The 22758-nt window shown below is 42.3% G+C and overlaps 1 protein-coding gene across 7 annotated transcripts in view; it reads right to left on the minus strand.

The window, feature by feature from the left end:
* Nucleotides 1-22758, minus strand: part of LRRC3B (leucine rich repeat containing 3B) — an 86707-nt gene that overhangs the window by 63177 nt on the left and 772 nt on the right. Inside the window, exons 1-2 of one of the 7 annotated variants that reach the window (XM_088798311.1) lie at nt 22368-22509; nt 20693-20948 (exon numbers count right to left, since the gene is read on the minus strand). The exons of 1 other annotated variant lie outside the window; for it this stretch is intronic. The gene's annotated coding sequence lies outside the window, so the exon portion shown is untranslated. Of the gene's footprint in view, nt 1-3174; nt 3311-13298; nt 13384-20692; nt 22066-22296; nt 22510-22758 lie in introns of those variants that run through there. 5 more of the 7 variants (XM_088798312.1, XM_074312746.2, XM_019745304.3 and 2 more) reach the window with 5 other exon arrangements.

A 22758-nucleotide genomic window follows, 5' to 3' on the forward strand; every position in this document is an offset into this window, starting at 1 on the left:
CAAAGGCTGGGGGAATTAGGAATAAATAGCAGAGACATTTAAAATAAAATACTCATCCTTGTGATCTTAATGATCGATCATGTCCCCAGGGAAGCCCTCCACATCCATCCTATCTCACCCTGTTTCATCACTCTCTGTCTTGTTACCTTCATATTTTTTTTCTTTACAAGACTTAGCGATTTGTTATATCACCCAATTCATCTCATGACTTGCTTGGATACTTCCATCCCTTTCACTTCAGAACATACCAGTAATCTCCATGGCAAGTAGGATCTTAACCGTCTTCCTCCACCTCAGGAACTATTCCTGGACCACAGTAGGCACTCCAAAAATATTTATTGAAGGGCTTTGGGATTCCCTAAAATCTTATTATACCAGAGTAGAGGCTATTCTGTGTGTAACAGTATTGTTTTATCAAGTATAATGGTGAAGCCTGTGAAAGTTAGATTCCAGGCAGCCACCAAGAACAGTCTGTCCCTGGCTCTGCTGACCAGAGACCAGCTTTACATTTAATAGTTACTTGGCAGAGGGACTATTAGGGGTGGAATAGCTGCAGAGCAAAGGTGGGTCTCTGTACCTATATAAGCGTGTTCCTTACTAGGCTCAAGAAAAATGTTAAACAAACGATCAACAAAACAAAAAGACAACCTACTGAATGGGAGAAGCTTTTGCAAATGAGACATCCAGTCAGGGGTTAATATCCAAAGGATATGTTAAAAAACTCATACAACTTAACACACACACACACAGACACACACACACACACACACACACACACAATTAAATAATGGGCAGAGGACCTGAATACACATTTCTTAAAAGAGGACATACAGATGGCCAAGAGACATATGAAAAGATGTTCAATATCACTAATCATCAGGGAAATGCAAATCAAAACCACAGTGAGATACCACCTCATATATATATATATATATATATATATATATATATATATATATATATATAAAGTCAACAAATAACAACTGCTGGAGTGGATATGGAGAAAAGAGAACCCTCATAAACTGTTGATGGGACTGTAAATTGGTGCAGCCATTACGGAAAACAGGATGGGGATTCCTCAGAAAATTAAAAATAGAGCTGCCATACAACCCAGCAATTCCACTTCTGGGTATTTATCCAAAGAAAACAAAAACACTAATTTGAAAAGATATATGCACCCCTATATTCATTGCAGCATTACTAGTAATAGTCAAAATATGGACGCAACCTAGGTGGCTATCAATAGATGAATGGGTAAAGAATGAAATCTTGCTATTGGCAACAATATAGATAGACCTAGAAGGGTATTATGCTAAGTGAAATAAGTCAGACAAAGACAAATACTGTATGATCTCACGTGTAGAAAAAAATAAATAAGTAAACAAAACAAAACAGACCCACGGACACAGAGAACAAGCTGACGGTTGCCAAAGACGAGGGAGTAGAAGGATGGGTGAAATCAAAATAACGACAAAAACTTAAAAATGGAGTGGGTGAGGGATGAAAAAAAATAATAATAATAAAAGGAAAATTAGTAAAAGAGAAATGCCATCCAATTCCTCAACACCTACTTCTTGATTTACACCCTGAAATTCTTAGATTATCTCTGTGACCAGTCTATCTCAGAAAGCCTATTATTTTCTTGTAACTTTTTATTTTGAAAAGTTTTAAGTCTAAGTCTACGGAAAGGGTATAAGAATTGCACAATGAACACTCTGGATTGACCAATTGTTAATACTCTTTCATACTTGCTTTCCCTTTGCATGTAATATAGGTCTATGGCATGTTTTTATGTATGTGGGCAAGTATATCTTTGTGTCTTTGTATATGTATGTGCTTATTTATGTTACGTGTATGTATACATCTGTATGTTTATATGGGCATGATGTGTATGTGTGATGTGTATATATATATATATATATATATTTTTTTTTTTTGGCTTAAACTATTTGATGAGAATTAGTTGCAGACATTGATGTCCTTCATCCCTAAACATTTCAGCATGAATCTATTAAGACCAAGATTAGTCCCTTTCATACTCAAATTATCACACTAGGGAAATTTAAAATTTAGAACTATACTGTTTTCTAATAAGCAATTGGTTTTTGAATTTCCCACATGTCCTTTACAACTTAACTTTGACCAAGTGTCCAATCAAGGTTTACACATTATATTTAATTGTCATATCTATTTAATTTCCTTTAATCTAGAATGATTCCCCAGACATTTATTTGTTTGTTTTTTGTTTTGTGTGTCTGTGTGTGGGGGGATTGATTGTTTGTTTTGGTCCTTTATGACACTGAAATTTTTGTAGAGTCCATGACCAATTGTTTTACAGAATTTCCCTTCATACTAAGTACCTAACATGACCGATGTAAAGTAGATGTGAAATAACTCAGATTTCCAAAAGGAATTTTTAGGCTGAAATACCAAACCAATGAAGAATAAAACATTTCTGACATATATATCAGATATCACCTGATAAGACCTTTCCTGAATTTGTTAAAGGCCTCAGAATACAATTAAGTTAGTGCTTCCTACATATTAGTCACTCACATACTCCCTTCAGGAATTTTGCTACATTCAGGTTTACCTGTATTAGCATTTATGCAATCTTTTACTTTAATTCAATTGACTTATTTAAACTCTTTCTTATGCTAAGAAATAACAATGATATAAATGGTTTTGCTATGCCTGTTATAGTTTTCTAACACCCACCAAAGTATATATATCGTGTTTACCCGAAAATAAGACCTAATCGGAAAACAAGCCCTAGCATGATTTTTCAGGATGACATCCCCTGAACATAAGCCCTAATGCACCTTTTGGAGCAAAAATTCATATAAGATCTGGTCTTATTTGGGGGGAAACACGGTAAATACATAAAAAGAAATTGTATATATCTAAAACTACCTCCCATACCATAATGGAGTACTTGGGAAATACTGAGTAGAGTGTGGTCAAATAGGTTTGTGTGTGTGTGTGTGTGTGTGTGTGTGTGTGTGTGTGTGTGTGCACACGCGCACGTGTGTGCATGTAGACAGAGTTGGCACAAAAGGCCTTCTCAAGAACTAAGGAAACAAGAAGGTTCCAAGGTTGCCAGGCTAGGGACAACATCCAAACAAATGACAAGACTTGCAACTCCTGAGAGACAGAGCTTCTATCTATAGTTACCTGATGTCAGGGTGATTCCTTCTCCATTCATTTCCCAGTATCTCAACAGGCAAGATTGAAAACAGGAAAATACTTCTCAGGCAAACTCTGAAACTGATGGAATCACTGTGTCCTCTGGAAGATCACTCTTTGTGGCCTGTAAAATGTGCATATTGGATCACAGAATTCCTGATATTTCACATCCTCTATGTTTCCCAGAAGGGAGACTGAGGCCCAGAAACTCTTGGTGAGTTGTCCAAGATCATACTGCCAGTTGGAGGCAAACCAGGAACTTCATTCACCTGGAATGCCCAGGCCAGTTCATTCTACTTCGCACGCTTAGGTCTAAACCTATACAGCTATTTATATATAAAACCACCTATACATACACACCGTATCCATATATAAAACCATATATATATATATATATATATATATATATATATATATATATGCACACACACACACAACCACATACACACACTCACACACACACGTATATATGGAAAAGCATATTCTGGCTTTCTGAGTCCCTCCTAAATTCTCTTTCAAGCACAAATGTGGCCAGCCCCAAAGAGCAAGGCATTCTCTAAACCTCACCCTTGCCATCTTTGCTACTCACCTAGCAGCCATCTTTCTCTGTGTCACTGTATATGTGAACCATGCAGACTGGGACAGCCCACACGCAATGCTTTTAGTAACTCTGCCCATCCTAAATCCAATGTGTACTCATACTATAAAAAGTCAGCTATAGCTCTCCAGATAATTATCCTAGGGCTGGACCTTCCACCTTCTTTCCATCTCAGATTAAACCCTTGTGGAACAGAAGACCCGGCAGGCTCAGAGTGGGTTGAGAAACACCCCACGCCTTTACTGGCAGCTGGTAGGTATCCAGCTATCCATTGGCCCAGGATGTTCGGTTTCATCCCCACATCCCATTGGTTACTAAGTTGTGTAGCATCTGTCTCCTGAGCATCTTTGTCCTCCATCCTCGCTTCTCCTTCCCTCTGATATGCCTTGGTGAGGGCCTTTATTTTCCTCCCTAACACTGTTACAAGGTCTCCTTCCTGTATTCCTGACTACCTGCCCACCAAGCTACCCTCCACACCAATGGCTCCTGGAGGTCCCTAAGACCCTTATGGGGGATCCGTGGGAACAAGACTATCATACTGTAGACATGGTTTGAATGTACACATCATAGAGACTGTTTTCATAATGCTGTAACATAATACTAAAGACATAATTTGCCTTTTCTACCCTTATTCTATCACAAGTGTACAGCAGTTTTCCAAAGGCTTTCTGACAGGGGATATCACAACAGTGTGAATGTAGAAGCAGATCTGAGAATCAGACAGTCTTCTTTCAAGCCAGACATTAAAGAGATGTGCAGAAATGTAAATCAAATGTAAAACTCTTCTCACTAAACTTTTATTTTGGAAAACAAATTATTTTTCATAAAAATATGATCTTATATTAACATGTAATGGGTTTCTTGAATTAATAAACATGTTTTAAAATTTCTGTTTTTATTTTTGTATTATTTTATTGGGGAATATTGGGGAACAGTGTGTTTTTCCAGGACACCTCAGCTCCATGTCAAGTCATTGTTTTCAATCTAGTTGTGGAGGGCACAGCTCACTGGCCCATGTGGGAATCAAACCAGTGACCTTGGTGTCATGAGCTCTGCGCTCTAACCACTTAGCAAACCGGCTGCCCCGAAATTTCTCAGTTTTAAATTCTTATATGGCAAATATGGATAATACAACCTGCATAAACAAAAACTCTTTGGAATCCTCAGTAATTGTTGAGCATCAAAAGGTTTTTGATACCAGAAAGTTTGAGAACCACTGCTTGAGTTATTTTTTTAAAGAAAGCCCATGTTACCATGTTACTCCCCATTTATAATCCATTGCTATCCAGAGGATAAAGTCCCTAATATTTAGCAGGAACCTTAGGGCCATCTATTGCTTTATCTCTTCACAAAGGCTGACACCCTACCCTGACTGACTTCCCACTCCCCTACCCCAACAGTCCCTCTGCCCCACCCAGCCACCCCCAGCACAGGTTTCCTAAGCCAGTTTTAGTGGTTTTGTATCGTGTTTACTTAGCTCCATCTGAGCATGTGTTCTGGAATTCCCTTCCCTGTGGGGTTCAAGTTAAGATTGTCCGCAATATAAATCTGTGTGAAATTTGGAAGCAGAAGTGAACCGTCAGCGGTGTACATGGAAAGCTCTAGTGCAGCCCTCACACATTGTCACAGATCATCTAATTTAACCTGCCTGGGGAGGGCAGAGGTAGGCCCCCAGCTTGCCCAGCTCCCGCAGGGCTTTCACCCTCAGTTTCGGAATCTGTGTGAGCAGCTCCTGGGTAAAGTGCACCACGTCCTTCTACAGGCAAAGGTTTCAGTTCATTCCCCCAGGTTCCCGTTTATCCTTGCCTCCCCTCACTTCAGTCCTCTCTGAGCCCTGCTGACCTAGAGCAACGTCAGATCCACCAGCAGCAGCAGAGGCGATGCCTTCTGTTGACCTCCGCTTCAGCTCTTTTCATCATCCTTGCTCAGTGATTTCTCTCTGCTGCTCCACCTGGGCCCTGCCAGAACTCTGCATCCCAAGCAGCTCCCACAAATCTGTATGGTCTGATCCCTATAGTAAATCCATTATTCCATGTCATTCATGGGATAATGAATGACATGGAATAATGCTTCCTTGTTCACACCCTAATTCATACTAAGTCTCCAGGTGTCCTTCCCCTCCTGTCTAATGGAATACCAATTTTATCTTTCCTCAATCAACCCAAGGTCTCTGAAGCCCTTTTAAAGATATTCTCATCAACTCACAACCCAGGTGGACATGACACTTGTCTTCATGTCTTCACTGTACCCAGCACTGTAATGCTTTATAAACTCAGTTTTCCACGGATCTGTCTCTCCCTCCTATGTCTGCTACCTCTATGAGATCAGAGACAGTATCTCATGATCTATATCTTTGGATCCCCAGTCTCTGGAACAAATGGATGTTTGTTAAATGACCTGAACACAGGAGAGCAGAATAAATACAACATTGCGCATTTCTAAATGTCACACACGGGGAAAGAGGATGAATGAGAAAGCTTGGAATTGAAAAATTCCCTTTGCTTCGAAGCTGAAGGGTCTACATAAAGTTGAAAGCTTTTAAAATCTACTAGGCATGAGAATTACTAGGGAACTTGTTAAAAATGCAGATTCTTAGTGCCACAGATATCCTGTGAATAGTTGGATATTTCAGATATTCTGATTTAGCTGGTAAGAAGCACGGCCTAGAACTGTTCAGTTTAATAAGACACAGCATTCTGATGAAGGGGTCCTCAGAACACACCACTAGCAAAAACAATATAGTGGGAGGAGGGCTGCTTGGGCAGTAATTCTTCAATTAGGCTGTCCAAATTACTTGGTGGGGGGAGGTGGGGAGAGCACAAACGACTTGATAAAAATGCAGTTTCCTGGGCCCCACCCCAAATCTTCAGAATTAGCAGCAGAGGTGCTTTGAGTGTGGTGGGCATCCAGTGGGGTTTAAGTCAGGAGACTTTTCTCGTCTGGTTCAACTGCTTAGTCATAAGAACCTGCGGCAGGAGCATGAACGTCCTGTCTTCATCTCATCATCTAAACTCATCCCTGAATCTTCCATCTAGGAAGCAGAGACCACATGGTGCCTCTGGATATAAACGATGAATACACATAAGAGAAGACCCTTTGGGGGTGGTCATATAAAAGGATCCTAAAGAGAACATAGGGAACTTGGGGAAAAATACTGGATTAACAGACTGAAAGGAATGATTCATAGAAAGGACAAAACAACTGAAAGGATAAGCATCACCCCTTCATTTTTCCAGAGAGTTTAAGTGTCCACACTGTGCCTATGACTCCCTTTCCAGTTGTTTCCCCACATAATCCAGGTCTGTGCTTTTGGGAACTCCTTGTCACATGTGGCTACTGAGCACTTGAAATGTGGCTAGTGAGACTGAGGAGCTGAACGTTTAATTTTGTTTGTGATAAATTTAAATCTAAAAACTAACACTTAATTCAGTTATTTGAAAATATTTAAGTATATTTGAAACAACTTGGATATGTAAATCTGTTTTTCCAACTGTAAATTGTATGAACTCTAAGTATAGGTCAAATGTTTCTGATGAAAATTCAGCACCCAAAGTGCAATGTGCTGTATGAATAAGATACACACTGGATTTTAAAGACTCAGTCTGAACAAAAAAATTCAATAAATTTTAATTTGATTACATATAAAAGTGATCATATTAGATACAGTGGGTTAAATAAAACATATTATTAAAGTTAATTTTATCTTTTTCTTTTTCCATGTTTAATGTAGTTACTGGAAAATTTAAAATTACATAGGTAGCTAGCATATTGCTACGGTAAAGTGAGTTCTATTTAAAAATGTATAGACTGTGACTACCAAATGTTGTCACTAGATATTTTGAAGCCATCTTGGAATGTGACTTTATAGAGGGAAATGAGAGCCCCTTTATAGTAACCCCAGCACTGTAGGCTGAGTCCAATGGTACTCTCATTTTGGAAATGCTGTCTTTTCGGGGTCTCATCCCTTCCCACCTCCACCCACTATGCCTTCAGGGTAGCTGATGAGCCCCTTCCGAAATGAAGCCTTAGGGTTTTCAAGTCCCCATCTGGTGTCTACACACCTTAATCACCCTCTGCATTCAGCAGCCTTACTCCAAATGACTTTGGCTTATTTCAAAACACCAGACCCATTCCAGTTTGATAATTAATATTAATGAGAATATTCAAAACATATACCACTGCCTCTCAAAGAAGACCCAACATTATATTTTGAATCAAAGCACCGGTATCTCTCTCCAAAAGGGCCAGTTTTAAAGCCAACCACGCTCTGCAGGTTGAACTCTGGCATGTCTGTTACATCAATTATCAAACAGAAAATGACATTCTTTTATAATCTCTTTTATGGGTCTCATCTGTCTGAAAACTGCTTTGTAATTTCCCACATTATCAGGTGTATTGACTCGCACCTTGAGACAGAGGTTTTTAACTTGGAGTGCATGGTCCCCCAGTGTGGCCATGGCTAGAATGCAGGGGACCCACAACTGTGAAAGGTCTTTTCCAATTTTTTCCCCACTGATCTCCAATGAGAATTTGGTATTTCCTTACATTTTAAAGGCAAGGAACAGACTACACAACTATTATCAGTACCTATGATGGCACCAATTCAAATCGCAGCTATTTTTCATGTGACAGCACAGTTGTTCTAGAAATCCTGAAAGAACATTTATGTACATCATGACTTTAAAATCATGATAGTTAATTCTTCTGACGATAGCCTCTCAGAATATATAGAGGCAACTGCTGGTCAACGTTTCATCTAGTAGTCATTCAGCCACAAAAGGGGGCAAGTGCATTTCCTCAGCTAGTGATCCAGACTTCTGGGGTTGCTTTATGGTTTTCCCTATCTACACGTGTTTGTTCTTCATGAATACATGGAAAGACATCAGCCGTTTAAATTATTTGTTACAGTTTTGCAAAACTAGACAGTTCAAATGAGAATTTAAAAAAAATTCTCTTAAGTTAGCATTGTCTTTTGAAATATGATAAGCATGTGGGCTGCAAGTCTAGAACAGGCAAGTTTGAACACAACTGATGGAGAAGTTAACTATTAAAGTGTATTATTCAAAGTAATTTAAAAATATATATATTTGACAGATTGGGCAGTGATATAGGTCATGCAAAATGTGTTAAGTTCTGTGAGAATTAGTGTTTTGTGTAATATTTTGTTCTTTGTAATCCTATGTACTTTAACTTTTACATTTAACTTAAACAAATTTTTAAAATATATTAATTTTACATTTTAAAAAATAAGAAGGGTTACATAGGTTTCCTTAGACTACCAAAAGGGAAAATAATTAAAACCCTCTGACCTAGGCATTATATTACTAATCTAGGATCCCAATTATCCAAGTGTTTTTAACTAGAGATACCTACTACACGTAGAATCCACAAATGTTACCTCGCAATGGTCACAGTCATGCTCACACTTCCCACTCCACCCACAACTGAGTAGAAAGAAGGTTTCTCTGTATTTCTTTTCTATTGTTGTCAGCATAAAGGAAACAGTAGAGAAAGGAACATGACTCTTTAATAGAAGTCATAGTTAATGATTTCACATGAGAAAGTCTTAGAAGTTGATGATGACTTAGAGATTTTGGAGCCTGGGAAGCAAGCAGTAACTTCCTACTGTGTTTCCCCGAAAATAAAAATGGATCTTATATTAATTTTTGCTCCAAAAGATGCATTAGGGCTTATGTTCAGGGGATGTCATCCTGAAAAATCATGCTAGGGCTTATTTTCCGGTTAGGTCTGATTTTTGGGGAAACACATTAGTAACTCAATATATTACCATTAATTTTTCTAGAAACCAGTTGATTCTCCTACCTTCAATATGAAAAGTGAATTAAAATCTTGCCTGTTATTACTGAAGCTATTTCCCTCTGTCAGTTGAGTACAATATGAATGTATATTTAGAAACACTACAGCACCTTCCACTTAAAAAGAAAGCTATGCGGTACTTACACAGGAAAATGCGACTAGGCAGGAGAAAGTGACGCATATTGGAGGCCCATATTTCTCAGCACTGTTGTCCCAACAGTTAGAAACACGCCGGCGTAAAAACAACGCTGTCGCTTTTAGAAATTTTGTTCTTTTTTTTTTTTTAACACCAAAAACAAAATTCAGCCCACAATTTAATATTGCCTATACATATTCTTCATTACACAACTGGCATGCCAACTGTTACCTAAGCACTTCAGACTCTTCAAATCCCACACCCACACATTCTGAACTCATCTGCACCTAGATATGAATAAAGATGAATAGCTTCTTGAGGAAATAGCTTCCCCATTCTCAAATGGCAAAAGCCATAGAGCAAACTCTTTGTAGTGTCTGATGGATTTTTCAGAGGAACAAGAAAGAACCCTAAAGCCACCATTTTTATTTATTTATTTTCAGAAAAATCACATCCTTCTATGGCAACCTACCTATTGGGGATTTAAAATGAAAAGGGACCTCAGACGTCCTTTCCGGTATTGAGGTGCTATGATTCTCTTACAAATAAGTGACTTTTTTATTTTGTTAAACTTAATTAGGTTTTGGTAGGTGAGCAGCCCAACTCAGCATCACTTTATGGAGGATAGTTCTAGGAGAACTTGATGAAATTGCAAATGCTTAGAAACAGTCATTCGCTTGCACGCTGGGTAAATAGGAAACCATGCTGACTGTATTTATTTTACTATCATTATGTCTCCATGGGGTGAGCAAGTAAAAAAAGTGCAGGCTGTTAACAGCTTCATGATAAATATATACATACATATATATGTATATGTGTGTGTGTGTGTATATATATATATATATATATATATATAGAGAGAGAGAGAGAGAGAGAGAGAGAGAGAGAGAGAGAGATACAGACGTAGATATACATATACATATATATCTATATCTATATACTCACATATACACACACACACACAATATACTCTAAAAACATTTGTTTTTCCTGTATCTCAAACCATGATTATAGGAAATCCCTAACACTTGATGAATTGTTTTCCAAATGTTTGTTTATAAATTGGATGTTTTTCACTTCATTCATTAGTGTTCATTCATTCATTCAACATGTTGTTATTGAGTGCCTACTGTGTGCCAGGCTGGTGGTGAACATCAGATACAGTGGTACAAAAACAGGCACATCTTTGCTCAAAGAGATGTTTCACAAGGTGGCTAGGTGCCCAGGGTAACCTATAGTAACCTCCTATATTATTCAGCTTGGGCTGCCATAACAAAATACCATAGACTGGGTAGAAAAGGAATTTGGTTTTCACAGTTCTGGAGACTGGAAGTCCAAAATCAAGGTGCCAGTATGGTCAATGTTGGGTGAAGGCTCTGTTCTCGGGTTGCAGATGGCCATGTCCTGCTGTATCCTCACACAGTGTCATGCAGGGTGTCATACAGGCTATCCTGCAGGGTCTCAGCTACCACTCCCCACTTCTCTGCCAACCAACCAACAACCAACCCCCTAGCATAGCTACGGCAGTTATGCTAGTGGCTGATAGCCAACCAGTCACAGCTGGTGGCCATCTACTACCCGAGCCGGCACCTTTCCACATGAGGCCGAGAGCCTGGAAACTGCTCTCTAGGACTCTGCCCCCACACAAGGCCTTACTGCTGTGTGTGTAGGTGGAAAGAGAGGAAGCAAGCCCTTTGGTGTCTCTTATCAGGGCACAAATCCCATCATGAGGGTCCCACCCTCATAACCTCATCTAAACCTAATTACCTCACCTAAACCTAACTACCTCCCAAAGGCCTCTCCCCCAAATACCATCTTAAGAGTTAGGGCTTCAACATCTCTTTAACGTCAAAGGTGCTATTTCACCTATCATGTTAATTCAACAGACCTAAGTGTTTCCAATCCATCTCAGAAGAGTGGGACCTTGGCTTCTCTGGGGTTCGGCTCCTGCAGTGGTTGGTGGGACAGGGCCCCAGACACCAACAGGGAATGAGAGCTACAGCAGCATCAGATACCTCAGGGACCAGGTGGCTTAGGGCGTGAAGGAGAATGAACTAGACTCTGAAGCTCAGGTAAGCTCCTGAAGCAGAGGTGGTTATATCTCTGCAGTGGGGCCAAAATCCATAACTGATGGGCTTTTTAAGTCAGGTATTCTTACTTCAAGGTCTGCTTGCATCTGTGAAGCTTCTCATGATCAAGTTCAATCAGGCAATACAACAAAACACATAAAGATAATATAAAATCAGAATAACACCAAGACTCAATGGTATAATAAGCCTGAGGTTTTTGCAAAGCTGCAATTACACAGTGCTTTTAACCATGCGTGCTACAGTAGGCTGGGTGCATATCTACCTCTTTGCTGTGTGGAAGCCAACACCCACCAAGCTCAGCCCCTCGACTAGAAATAATTCAAGTCTTCTAAGGTTTGATCGTTTCCTTAAAAGCTTGCATGATCAAAGCCAGCCTGGAATGGAAAGGGATCAAAAGAAAGGAAAGCACCAAATGCAGGTACAGATTTTGAAATGACCTGGACTAACATTCAGTGGGGCTGACTTCTCAGAAATTCCTCCTGCACCTCAAAGAAACAAGCAACACACACCGTGCCGAGGCTGAGTGCCACTTTTCCCTGTGATCTTGGATCCATGCAGAAGCCATCAAGAACTCTTAGCTGGATCTTTGACATACAGACTTCCAAAATGGAATGCAAAACTCCTTGTGATGTTTTCAACAGAAATAAAAGGGAAAGAATATTCTCACATTTCTCTCCCCCCATCTATTGTTGAAATTAAAAAGGTGGGTGAGGACATTCAGGTATCTTCCGGTGACTCAAATCAGGCTTAGGGCTCTACTGAGTGTACGGCTCTGCCACAGCACGTAGGGCCTATGAATAATTCTAACACATGTCTGGTCCTTTGTGAGGGCTTTTATCTCCATGGTCCAAAGGGCTCCTCACAGCAAGGTATATAGGACAAGAAAACCAAGGCTCAGAGCATGTAAGGAACTCTCACCTGTGTTAATACAGCTAATGGCAGAATCATATTCAAAATCGGGCATTCCAACTGCAGAGCGTAACTTTACACAAGCTTGGGAACCTAGAGCTCCCCTCTCTGCATGAGGCTGGAGATAGCCTGTGGATGTGTTTTGTTTTTAACTAAATTGATTTCACCATTAAACATTAGGAGCTTTCACATAAAAAAAAAAATCTGGATTTCTGACTTTTTTTGGAAAATCCAAAGGTCCGACTCAGACTGCTGCAGGCAACAGAAAGACAGAGTTAAGAGGACAGTGTAGCTTACTTCCCTGTGGATCTTGCCATAACCCAAATATGATCAAAGACCCCCTCCCTCTGCCTCCGTGAGCTACTGCTCAGCTACACAAAACTCTAATACGTCATGCTGTTCCCTCTTTCGGGTCTATGCTCACATGACTTCCTTCCTTCTGGGACGGGACGCCTCTATCCGTCGTGCCAGTTTGATGGCTATAGGTAAGCGATCTTTCAGGATTCAGTTCAAATGCCCCTGGCTCCATGAAACCAATTCCGGTATCTCTGGGAAAACTAACCAGGCTTTGTTCGAGGCTCTTGAACATTTTCTTGTGCTTGGTTTATTGAACCTCTTTTCACATGTTCATAGTCAGTGCTGGTCACCTAGTGAAAAATTAATAATGCTGTGATCATTCCTAAAAACAAAGACAAATAATACTTCACACGTGCCAGATACTATTCAAAGCACCTTATACGTGTTAACATGTAAGCTTCACAACTACCTATTGTTATTCCCGCTCTACATAGAGCAAACTGAGGCATAGTAAAGGTCAGGAAATTTTCCCAGAGTCACTCACTCAGCTAGTAAGTTGCAGAAGAGAAATTAGAACCGAGTCTGGCTACCTCTGGATAGATGGGTGGATGGTAGGTGGACAGTTAGATGGAAGGGAGGGAGGGAAGAAGAGAAAGAGAGAGAGAGGAGGGTAGGACAGATGAACTCTCAGAAATAGGGAATGGCAAGCCAAACAGAGAGAGATGTGAAGGAGCACATTCTGTTGTAGGAACTGCAAGTCTTTCGGTGAGGAGGAGGAAATGCTGTGTGCTGGTCAATTTTAACAACAGACTCTCTAGGAAAAAAAAACACTGCTTTGTAATGTATGTTAGTTGCTATGGTGTAAATACTCCTGCCATAGCTGATTTCAAGCTACCAACATAATATCACCGAATGCAGAGCTGGAAAGAAGATATGTGAACAATTGCCAATACTAATCAGTACTAACACACCAGCTTTAACACATGGGGGTGTAGGATATGCCAAGGAAAATGACAGATAAAGAGATAGGTAGGACCGGGTGATGAGGGACTTATTAAACCATACCAACGATGTAATCCTCCTCTATGAAACCAGGAGTAATTTAAAAATTGTCAGTAGGGAGTGACATGATTTATGGATTTAAAGAGTTGGACACAAGACGGGTACACAATCAACATTTTAGAAATTCACCTTTCCTACATCTTTCCTGCATGACCGTTATTGCTGCAGGGAAACTGGTCAGTTATTTCACTCCTTTCCTACTCTATCCCTCTAGCTATCAGTTATTTTGCCTTCCACCTCCCCACTCCCATGCCCTTATTCTAGGCTCCCAGAAGTGTTCCAGGTGTCACAGGCCCTCAGGATCGTAGTGTCTATCTGTCATTGTTGGGTCTGTGGCATGTAAGTGCTGGAAAGCCTAAGCAAAGAAGTGGGCCTGACCCAGCTCGAATAGAGAAGCCATCATGTGGAGTATAAATAAAACAATCCCAGACACGTCTTTGACATTATCGACCATAGAGCTGGAAGGGGCTTTAGAAACCACTTAGAATCCAATCACCCTCTTACTGAGGAAGAAGAGTGGAGGGCAGGCCACTTAGCTAGCCTAAAGCCACCGAGCTGGTGAGGGCCAAAGCTGGAGCTAGAACCGGGTTGCCTGGGTCTCAGTCAAATGACCTACATGGACATAAAGAGTGTGTTGTCTGAGATGCTGCCTTTATCCTGCAAAGCCAAAGGCTTTCTTAAACGAGCTTTTTCTTCTACTAAGAAGGTTCCACTTCATCAATTAGAACAGACAGAAACATGGCACTATCCAGAGCAGGGACCTCCTGTCATCCTCCCCCAACAAGGACAATGTGAGCTATCTGTTTAGGAAACACTCCGTGACCACAGTCTCCTCTCTGTCACTCAAGGCCTTATTACCCAGTGTAAGAATTCTCTAGATCCTGGCCTTTTCCCATGGGTCTCTATCCACCTGCCAGCACTGAGGCCATTTCCTGATAGTGAGGAAGTGGACAGAGAACAGCAATAAACCTTTACAAGCCACTGTGGCAGCTTTGCTTTGAAAAAAAAGAAAAATGTTGGAGGGGAAGTTAAAACTTTTGGCTGAAACGCACTGTAGTCTGATAATTCAACCGCACTTCAGGTGACATTGGCCAAGTCTACAGGGCATCGGGCCACCACGGCCACTGGAAACTGAAGCGCAGGCCAGGGATCACCCAGCTAGTAGCCAGAGGCTGATGCTGCTCTGCTGAAGCCCATTTTCCAGTTCTTACAAAAGCATCCCAAAGCCTGGCTGTGGCCCTCACATGTGACCCTCTTTCGGCTAAAACGATTATTTTCCACTTCCCGTGCCCATTAGTATCCACAACCACCATCCCTGTGAATAGGGCAGAGAAAGCCAATTTCTTGGGCCAAAGAAGTGAAAACTGGTCTGGGGAGAAAGATCTGAGAGAGGGAAAAGCTGCTAACGGGAGCTTTGTTACAATCTGCCCAGGCTGTCCCAAATCACATTTACTGTCTTAGCGTAACAGCTATGCTTGCTTTCATCCTCAAAAGTAGTGCAGTTGCAGACAGTACATTATATGGTTACCCTAGTCTGGGGTTCTTAGGGTCATAGACCTCCAAGGCATTTATCAATATCATTCATGGGATTCATTAACTCATTAAATGGAAAAAAGTCACGCATTTACATGCTAACAATGAGCAACAATTTAGCACTACGTGTTATTATAAATGCAGGCCACAAACTCCAAGTGCAATACCAGTACCAGCAATTTTGTCAATATAAATCAGATCTCTTCATATCACCACACAGCTGGTACTGTAATCTCACAGCATTTGGGCTCATCCCTACTTCAAAAGAACGGTAGCCATTCGTCCCATCATTAGAGCTTGTTATAAAAACATGGGTAGGCCACAATGTTTTATATAGTCTATATAATCATCTCAATAAAATGTACATTATCATCGTATTGCTACATTTTATTCACTTAAACACATTCTGAGGTCCTGAAACTTGTCAGACCACCAAAGGGCACCATGGCATAAATAAGACTAAGAGCCCATGGCCTGCGAAAAGGGCTCTTCAATGAGCAGCCACATTAGCAAGAGATGGGAAGGTGAGAAAGAGAACCACACCCTCTGGCCGAGGAGCTAGCCTGCCTTTGAGTTATCTAGACCATGAGGAATTATTGAGGAATATTATCTTTCCCAGTACAGAGCTTCTTCTATGTCACTCCCATTAGCTTTCTTTATCTTCATAGGCCTTTGTTTTTCTTATCCTTCAGTTTCAGTTTACTATCAACTATCTCTTAATCTTCTAATCGCTGGGTTCTTTTCCTTTGGGGGTTTGTTTTCCCTAATGGACTGCCTCTTTTACCCCCATTCACTTTTTTCTTCTACCCCCACCCTCTACTGTTTCTCTGTTGCCTCTCTCTTGACCTGGCTGCCTATCTACCACACCACTTTCATGGTTTTTGTAACAGATGCTTGGGGCACTGAGAGTCCACACTATCCCTTTCATTAGGGAAGGGTATTAATTTCGTTTCGAGAAAGTGTTTTTGAGAAGCCACTGAAAAAAACCCCAAAAAACTGACCACCCAGATAAATGACTATGAAACAGTTCATGGCAGGAGGCTACATAACTTTGCAACCCCAAGCTTGAATATAATTTGTAGACAGGATGGAAAACGTTCCTGCTTGATACTGCCTGATGACCAGATGCCTAGGGAAGGTCAGCAGACTGGGCCAGGATTCTTCTCAGTGCACAAATTCCCAGTCTAGCAAAAAGAGCATGGACTGCTTAGTCACTGCTCACAGGATGAGCCCTATACAGGCCTAGACAAGGATCCCTTTCTAAATCAGAACTGAGGTTAGAGGACGAGAATGGAAAACAGTGTGACTTCATGACCTTTGTGTTTTACCTTTAGACAAACATACAAGAGCCCTGTACCTTCTCCCCACCCCACCAGGGGAAATATTTGTCCTGAAAGAGCCATCTCTCCCAGCAAGGTACTGAATACTTACATGCAGGCTGAAAATTCTATCAATGATGAGAGAGCGAGAGTGAGAGCGAGAGAGCGAGAGAGCGAGAGAGCGAGAGAGCGAGAGAGAGAGAGAGAGAGAAAAGGAGGAAGGGAAGGAGAAAGAAGAATAAAAGAAAGAAAAAAAGGAAACTAATCTATACTTGAAAACATAATTGTTTTGTAAAGTATTACTCCACGTTTGAGAATGACTCACAATATTTTATTTTTTTATATTTGTTGCCATTTTAGTTATAATAAAAGGTACAAATCTTTGTTTAAAAAATTGTCTGAAAGTGTCGTGATGCTTGCACTGGACCAGTGTTAACATAAAAAGTAGCTCAGACAGTTTAGGATAAAATGAAACCGTAAATTATACAAACTTTACCAATCTATTCATTTATCCTCTTAAAGGAAAAAAGAAATGTTTTTATCATGTTGGTTCTTTTTAATATTTACTCATTTATCTATTTTAAATGAATTATAGGGCTCTTACTGTTAACTTATCCCCTTTGGGAAAATAGATGTTCCAAGCCTGTACGTGCTCGAGAAGATTGCAAACTTCATTCTCATAAAAAAATAGCCATTTAATATGACATGTTGTGATGTATTAATTCCCTAAGTTTTTATAAAGCATATATAACTATAACTAGTATGTAAGATATAAAAGCTTCCATCCTGGTTCCCAACCACTTGTAGACTATAAAGCTCATCAAAATCACAATCTGTAGATAAAATACAAACTTCATTAATTTTTATGGGTTATTCAAATCTAAATATAGAATAAAATATTATATTTTTATTTAAAATAAAATCCATGAGGATAAAGCTTCTCAGGTTCTACTTGGTCATTTTTCCTCCATTGCCAATGTCTTCTTCAAACTCCATAGAACCTTATTATTTGGCTCCTCTTGTTATTAAAAATAGGTCAAGCTCAGATTCTCCGGTTCTTGATTATTTTTTTTAAATACCTAACTGAGAACTGGAGTTCACATTATGTATTGCATAAACATATTTATTCATTGTTTTCTGAATAAATTTTTTTCATCACCTTTTTCCCAGAGCTTATTGCTTACTAGTAATTGTCATAAAACAAACTCATATTTACACGATATAAGATAAACACACACCCAAAGAATTGCCCTATCAGAATTGTTGTGTGGACACTTTAACACGTCAGCACACAGAAGAAAACTAAGTAGAGGGCATGTGGATCACAAAATTAGGATGAGGATACAGCTAACTCTCCTACAATCCCAGAAAAAGCTAGAAATTGGGAACCAAGCTATATGCCCTGGTGCAAAAAGATGTTATTTCTGCAGTTCCTAAAAGACAGACCATTTCTTTTAGATTTTGTCTTACCTAATTTCAGCGTTACACCTTTTTTTCCTCTAACACAGTTGTAATCCAACTAAACCAGCATCCCCACATTACCCTTCTGGGGTGATCTGGTTTTTAATGGTTTTCCCTGAAGAGTGGGGCAGCTGTGCATATTTTCACCTACTTACAGAAAAACAGTATTCATTTCTAATGAATTCTCTAGAAAGTGAATGCTTTCTTTGAGATAACTGAGGACTGTGGCATTCAGACCAGCCAACCAGACACAGATGGCAGATTGAGGTGGTGGGAAAGAGGGGGAAGGGAGAAGAGCCATTTCTGTCACACCAAATCCCTTTAGCAGCCAAGCCTCATCTCCCCTAACCCCATGCCTCCATGACAGCACTGTTCCCTCACCCTCACCTCTTCCTCCTCCTCCCCTAGTTACTGCTGGAGGGCTCTGTCCTGGCTTGTCACAACATCAGGGACGACAATCCTGTTCCAGGTGACACAAATGCACCACGTTTTCACCATCTGCCTGTAACTCTTACCCCCTTGATGTGATTCTGAGAAACAGGCTTTTCCCAGTCACCCTCTCTAATTATGCCAGATGACTTTTTGTGGGTTTGTCTCCAGCAGAAGGACATCTTGGTACTGTAGCTACAGAGAAAAGACATGGGATGTTCTTAGACATCAGAATTCTGTCCTACACGAATGCCTAAGAGTATATGGAATCCCTATGCTTATGGAGAAATTCCCCTTTCTTAAAGGGGCTCAGTGGTTAAGAAATCTGCAAAGAACTATTTTTCCCCTTTCTGAGCCCCAAGTATATCCACTGGAAAGATGATATTTTGCCTCAGATTTACATCAGCCTAACATTTCACCCAACGGTCAGAAATCCAGAAGAAATAACACCAAATCATCTCATTGGATTCAAAGGGATTTTTCTCTCTGATGTACTACGTCTTTTCTTATTTACACAAATACCTGGGTGTGGTGCAGGACAGATCTACATAACGGAAGTTTGCCAAAATAGTTGCGAATCTATTTAATCTTTATTTAGAATAGTCTAAAAGCTAAGTAGAGTTTTGTTGATTTGAGGGCTTGTAAGTATTCTACTGCAATCATTTGCAAACAAGGTACATTTGTGGTGGTTTATCAATTATATGATAATAACTTTTTCTGGTTATACTGATGGAGGCATTTATGAAAAATTAGTAAAATGGTCTATTTTTTAACAAACAAGTTTTTCCCTAATTAATTAATTTTCCCTAATTAATTTTAATATGCTGAGACACAGCAGCAGTGAACACCATGCATATAGGCACAAACACAGTTTATTTTGACCAAGGGTCAGAAGACAGTGGTTCCAGGATTAGTTACACTAGAGACACACTGAATGGCCCTACATCACTGAATCTCTGAATTGGGAGGACTGATATCTGAGATCCCTTTAGTTCTACTATGTTGTGATCCAATCACCAGGAAGGGACTCCATTGCAGAATACAGTCTCTGCAGTTTGAGACCACAGAGCAAATCTCTGCTCACATTTGTATTCCCTCCTTCCACTTCTCCTCACCTTTAAAAAGGAAATGTCTACCAAAAAGTTCAGAAAAGCAGTCCAATGCCAGCAGCCAGTTCCATAAATCTGCTTCCAGTACCAGGATCCATCTTAACCAACATTCACCCCAACAGACCCTGAGGGGAGGGGAGATGTACCATCAGTCTCCCCAGTGCCACAGCCACAGGGGCTCACAGGTAAGGGCTGGCACTTACAGCATGGCCCTGGGATCTGGAGTAAAGGGCTGGAGGCCTCACCCACACTTCCATGTGGACAAAGGGTCTTTAGTATCAAATAGGGCTGGGAGCGTGTAACACTCCCAGTGTTCTCCACCCACGAGAGGACCCAGTCCCACCGCTTACTGAGTGGACGATGATGAGCAAATGATTTCTTCATGGCTTAGTTACCTCACCAATAAAATGGAAAAACATAACTTTAACTTTCTTCCGGGGTTGTTGTGAGGATTGAAACTAAAACAGCGCACATACAATATCTAGAATACGGCCTGGCACAGAGTAAGGGCTCAATAAATGCCGGCGCTGGTTAATACCTGTCTCCCCAGAATAGCTCAGCAACCTGAAAGAAACCCTCCTTGGTGAGGATCTGGTCTTCCTTCAAGTGTTCTCAGAGGCCATGTTCCAACCTGTTTCTAGGCAAAGGGAAGTGGCCTGAGCACAAATCCAGGTAATAAGCTCCCAGAAGGAAACCGGCGCTGGGGCGAATCTTGCCAAGTGAGGGACTTAATTCTGGGGTCCTACCTCAGGTATCCAGGGAATTCGGAAGAAGCCAGTGCTCTATTCCCCGACGCCTGGCCTGTGAGGGTGTGGCCTTTGTGCTCAGGAGCTGCACCGGGAGCCTGCTCGGAGGGAATCCGGATTCCCGCTCCTTGTGGGCTCTGAAGCTTGCAGCGGGGTTACAGGGAACTCGCTGCTCCAGGGCTGCCCCGGCATCGGAGGACAGACCTCGAGATTCCTCCCGGGAGCTCTGGTCTGTCGACGTCTCTTCCGGAAGGATCTGGCCAAGGCATGGGGCCCCCCAAAAGGGGACTGCACTGAGCTCTTGCTTTCTCCCACCTGGTACGGGAAAGCAAGGCCACCGCAGACACGGTTGTGCCCCCAAAAGCCTGCGCGTGGGAGGTTTGAACAGGGAGGACCAGAAGGTTTTATACGGCTCGAGATCCACGCAACCTCCAAATTCTTTTATAGGTACAGTAGGAACCGAGAGCCGGACTCTCAGCCAAAGACGCTGCTTGGAGAGGGGCGTGCACCAACTCCAAGAGAGAAGGGTTAAGTGAGGTGCGTCCAGGCCTTTGGCAGCCCAGGATATTCCCCACCAGAATGGTGCCCGGGGGCAGTCCCTCCTTTGCAACAGCAGTTCAGGCCCCCTCCCGCAAATGCTCTTCCATTCCAGATTGTCGGGGTGCAAAGGAGGAAAGAGCCTCGCCTTCTGGCATCGGCCAAAGCGTCTGGAACAACCAGAAGGATCTACCTAGGGGCTGCAAGGTGGTGAGACCCACCTCTGGGAAGGTCCCAGGGCCTGGGAGCCGGGTCTTCCCTCATCCGATGCCCACACTCCCTCGACCAGCGCGCCCTCCAACTTTGCGCTCTAGAGCCCCGGGGCTCAGCATGGGGCTCCTCTACTCCCTCGCTCCGCCCCGGTGCGATTTGCGGAGGGGTTGGGGTGGGGGATGTGTCTCCCACTGCAGCCTCCGCCCCTTCGCTCTCCTCCAACCAGTTCGGACCACTGTCTCCTCACCTGGCGCTGGGGAATTTCCCCCTACTCTGCACACAGGCCTCCCTCTGGGGGCCAGGAACCCCCTTCCCACCCTGCGGCTAAGGAGACATCCTTAATTCTGGAGCGCCCCGCAGGGAAGGTGGGCGTGGGTCTATGGACCCGGCTGCGGAGATGGAAGGGTGTAGAAGCCGGTGCCGGAGAAAGGAGGGGACTACGGTCCTCTGAGAGCCAGGAAAAGCATCCCCGGTCCATGATCTAACCACTCAGTCACCGCCCAAGACACCAACGCATTCAGAATCTCGCCGGGAGGTTTCTCCTGGAGAAGAAGAGCGCCCCATCCCAGTCACCCAGAAGCCTGCCTTCCCAAGTCTCCCGGTGCCCCGGCGTTCCAGGGCTCCATTCCACCTCTCTGCGCCGCCCCAAGTACCCAGCCCCTCCCCCACCTGTATTTACACACCCGGGCCAGCGCCCTCCCGACTCAAATCCCTTTTCCTCCCTATCAGATGACTGGGGCTGGCTCCTCGCCCACATTAGCAGAGCATTTTGGTCGCCCCTCAACCAGATCAATCCCCGACCCTCAGCTTTCTCTACCCGCACCGGCAACCTTTTCCCTCTCAAAACCACTTACTTCACCCACCCGGATCTGCACTTGCCGTTCCCACATCGCACAGCCGCAAGCCCCTCCAAGGGTTTCTTTACCGAGTTGGGGGTGGCATACTCAAGGATGGACCGACTCCCGCCGCGCTGGACAGAGCCTCAGGGGTAGCCGCAGCCTTCCCCGACTTCCCACCTCTCCTATTCCACCATCTCGGCTCCTAACCAGCCCCTACAGGCAGGATGAGCACTGCTGTGTCCCAAACCCTCGCCTCTCTAGCGGGAGCTGCAGGGAGTGAAAAGTCGACTGGCAAGAACACACACAGAGAAATGGGCAGATGTATACGGCAAGGGGGGTAGGGTGGGGAAGGCGCACGAGAGAACTAGACGTGCAACTTGCACGGCATGGGGTGAGCACCGCGCAGGGAGGGGGATCACAAAAGTTTGCAGACTGTTGCACTGCAGCCGGCTGCAAGGGGTCAAAGAGGGTCGACTT

Source organism: Rhinolophus sinicus, chromosome 5 (genome assembly GCF_057876585.1).
Source record: "Rhinolophus sinicus isolate RSI-liver-muscle chromosome 5, RSI-T2T, whole genome shotgun sequence".
In the NCBI taxonomy this organism is placed as follows: Eukaryota; Metazoa; Chordata; class Mammalia; order Chiroptera; family Rhinolophidae; genus Rhinolophus; species Rhinolophus sinicus.